Consider the following 3,418-nt stretch of genomic DNA (forward strand, 5'->3'; position numbering starts at 1 on the left):
GTCTTAGAATCACAGCAGCAAAAAAAAATGACTAAAACAACCCCTTCCCCCAAAAAAACCTAGCCCTTTAAGGTAACAGAGCAAGCCTGGGTTACTCATAACTAATAACCATAACTAATGGTTATCAGGTTGTGCTACTAAGATACAGCAGTTAGAATAATTTCACTTTGGTTTGAAAGAATAGAGCATGTAGAACATTCATATGCTGTAATTAATTATGCCACCACCACCTCTGTAGTCACAATAAGCAGAAGAGAATGGTCTTGTCAATAAATGTTGAATTCTTTGAATCTCAAAAAATGAACTTTACCTCTTGGCTCACCACATAAACAAAAATCAATTCTAGTTGGATAGTGGTACAAAAGCCAAATGATGAAATAACACAGTTTTCAAAGAAAATATTAAAGAGTTTTTTCCTAAATTTGGGGATCCAAAATCAGTTGATAATGACATTTTTTTTCCTTAAAAAAAGTGGGCTTCATTGAAATTAAGAAGTTATATTTAGCAAAAGCCATCTAGGGAGGAAAATGGGAACAGCGGCTCTGTAGCTCACTTGACTCCTCAAAAGAACACCTGAGGCAATGTAAACTTCTTCTGATCTTGTGGTAAATAAAACAATGGCATTATATAGCAGAAGGACAATGAGGAGGATTTGAACCCAAAATGTTTCATAGGATGTGCCTCATGATCTAGAATGTTTCTGTAAATATACCAAAATTTTGTGGATTTAAGAATTACGAGGAGGAGAGTGCAAATTAGTTACGTAAACTCTCTGGTCTTCATGCTTCCTCTGAGTTGACTTGCACCACACAGATTATAAGTGGTCACCTGTTCCTTCAAAACTATTGTACGTCCTCTTTTATGGATAAAATGAAGATATTATATATATCTTCATTTTATATATATATATATATATAGTAAAAAAGTAATAGTATCCAAAACTTAAGAGATATATAAATTACTACTACAAATTATTTTTTTTAATTAGCCCAATCAGGAAAAGAAAAGAAAAAAGAAAAAGGAAAAAAAAAAGTCTCAGTGTTAAATATTTATATGTGAGGATATTTTACTTCACTATTCAACTGGAAAGTACATACTGAAAACATAAGGTGTTAGCCCTGAAGCACAGCAGTATGAAAATCAATCAAAAAAATCACAGACTTATCAGCAAGTAAGCAGGACAGCAGAAATTATCTACCATAAGCTTTTGAAGTGGGTGTGACTTAACATAACTGCTTTGGGAAATGGCTTGATGGTATCTAATAAAGCTGAATATAGTATACTCTGTATTGCAGGAATTTCATTCTTAGGTTATATTTTTTGATGGAATTCCCTGTGTCCATCATACAGTATATCCCAGTATATTCAAGCAACAATGTTTTTTAATTGCCCCAAACAAAGAACAATCAAAATTCAAATCAACTTGGTTGCGTATGATTTTCAAACATAATACTGGGCAAAAAATAGAGAGAAATCCTGTCTCAAGCATACTGTATGGTTTCCTCTATTAAAACAAGCGGGAATCTTATGTTAATCGTGTGGTTAATGGTTAGCACTGTGGAGTGAGGGGGTGAGAGATGACTGGGAAGGTAACTGAGGGATCTTCCAGGGATTGAACTGAAGTTTTCTCTTGACATCAATGCTGGTCGCACAGACTGGTATGTTTAATATGTGACAGCTGTCACACTGCACTCATATGATACAATATTGGTGACTGTCACACACCAATTAGGTCTGCATTGTTTTTAAATAAAATTCCTAATTCATTAAACACATACCTGTGTTTATGAAACAATAAAAGAGCAAAAATGAAGAAAACCAAAATGTATTTATTAAATTTAACTTCAGAAAATAACCTTTTTTTTTTTAAAGAAAGGACCTTTATCAGGAGGTCTGAAGAAAAGAGCGGGTGGGGATGCCACTTACTGAGCAGGCACCCCGCAACCACACCCACCTCATTCCAGACTCATGTCCTCCTCCTCTCCTTCTTGTCTTTCACGTTGCCCTCCTTCTGCTCAGGTCTGCCGTGGTTCTGCATGGCATTGGCAAACGCTTCCACATCGCCCTTGTTGGCGGCCTCCATGGCCTCTGCAGGAAGGCCAACCTGGCATAGGAGGGGCCTCAGTTGCCCCAAGGTGAAGGCTGCGCTGAACATGCCCAGGGCCTGGGGTGAGGTCAGTGTGCTCTGAATCTCCTCTGCAGTCTGGGGCAATGACTCCAGGAAGAGCAGGTAGGGCAGCAGGCGCTGCTGGATGTCGGCTTTGGCAAGGATGGGTGCCATGATCTCTGGTGTCAGCATGCTGCCGAGGTCAGCATGCTGGTGAGGTCCTCCTGCTGGCTGCCTCCAGGCTGGCCGGCATGTTCATGGTGGCCAGAATGCTCTGGAGGTCGCTCAGCTGGATGGGCTGGGTCGGGCTGGCTGCTGTTCTGGTTCCATTACCTGAACTGGGCGCAGGACTTGGGCTGGTTGCCAAGGTGCCTGCTGGGGCAGAGGGGACTGGGGTGGCACAGGCAGAAGAGGTGGTGGAGGATGGGGTGAACACTGCCGACTGGCTCCGGGAGCTGGATGAAGAGCTGCTAGCTGGAGGCCCGCCTAGCAAGTTGGCCAGACCTGGCCCAGTCAGATCCCCAAGGCCACCCAGTCCTCAAGGCCCGCTGGTCTGATGAGCTGCATGAGTGGGCTGTGACTCATGTTCCCCAGCAGGCTCTGCAGCCGCCCTCACCACCCAGCGCCGACGGCTCGTGGACCCCACTCCCACTTGCCCCCAGGGCCCCAGGCATTGGGGGGTTGTTCAGGTACTCCTTGACTTTCTGGCAGTGCTCCTCATGCTGGCTGGTCTTGGGCTCCTGCATCCAGAAGAAGAACCGCTTGGACCCAGCCTTGAACTTGAGTACGTAGACCCTCCTGCTGGGGCGCTGAGGCATGCACTTGAACTCACAGTCATCGGGGAAGATAATCAAGTCATCTTCCACAATTCCTGATGTCCTGTCCTTCCAGCAGAAGTGAATGAGAGAGTCGTAGATCTGCTGGATGTACATGAGCCATTTCCGTTTATCCGGAGTGATGGTAGTGCCTTTCAAATGACATTTTCCCTGCCCGAAACTCCACCAAATACTCGGAGGACCCTGAGAGCCTGGCACCAGGCTTGGGAACAGAGCGCCTGAAGTTGTCATCCTTTGGCTGAGAGGTGCGGTCCCGGTTCGCTCTTCCTCCTCGGCGCCTGCCAGGCCCCCCAGAAAATAACTTCAAAAACCTTCAACTAAAGGAATAAAATAACAAAATGTTAATCATTTGATGTATAAAACTATAAAATTACAAATAATCATGGGAAAATAAATGGAACATAGAAAAGGGTTATCTTCACTAGACCAAGAAGTATTAGAATTCATTAAATACATGTAATTCTGACAAAGGAAA

At 43.3% G+C, this 3,418-nt stretch overlaps 1 pseudogene; it reads right to left on the reverse strand.

The window, feature by feature from the left end:
* Positions 1-1,955: 1,955 nt before the first annotated feature.
* Positions 1,956-3,174, reverse strand: LOC124974644 (proteasomal ubiquitin receptor ADRM1-like; annotated as a pseudogene).
* Positions 3,175-3,418: the final 244 nt, after the last annotated feature.

Source organism: Sciurus carolinensis, unplaced genomic scaffold (assembly GCF_902686445.1).
Source record: "Sciurus carolinensis unplaced genomic scaffold, mSciCar1.2, whole genome shotgun sequence".
Classification (NCBI taxonomy): domain Eukaryota; kingdom Metazoa; phylum Chordata; class Mammalia; order Rodentia; family Sciuridae; genus Sciurus; species Sciurus carolinensis.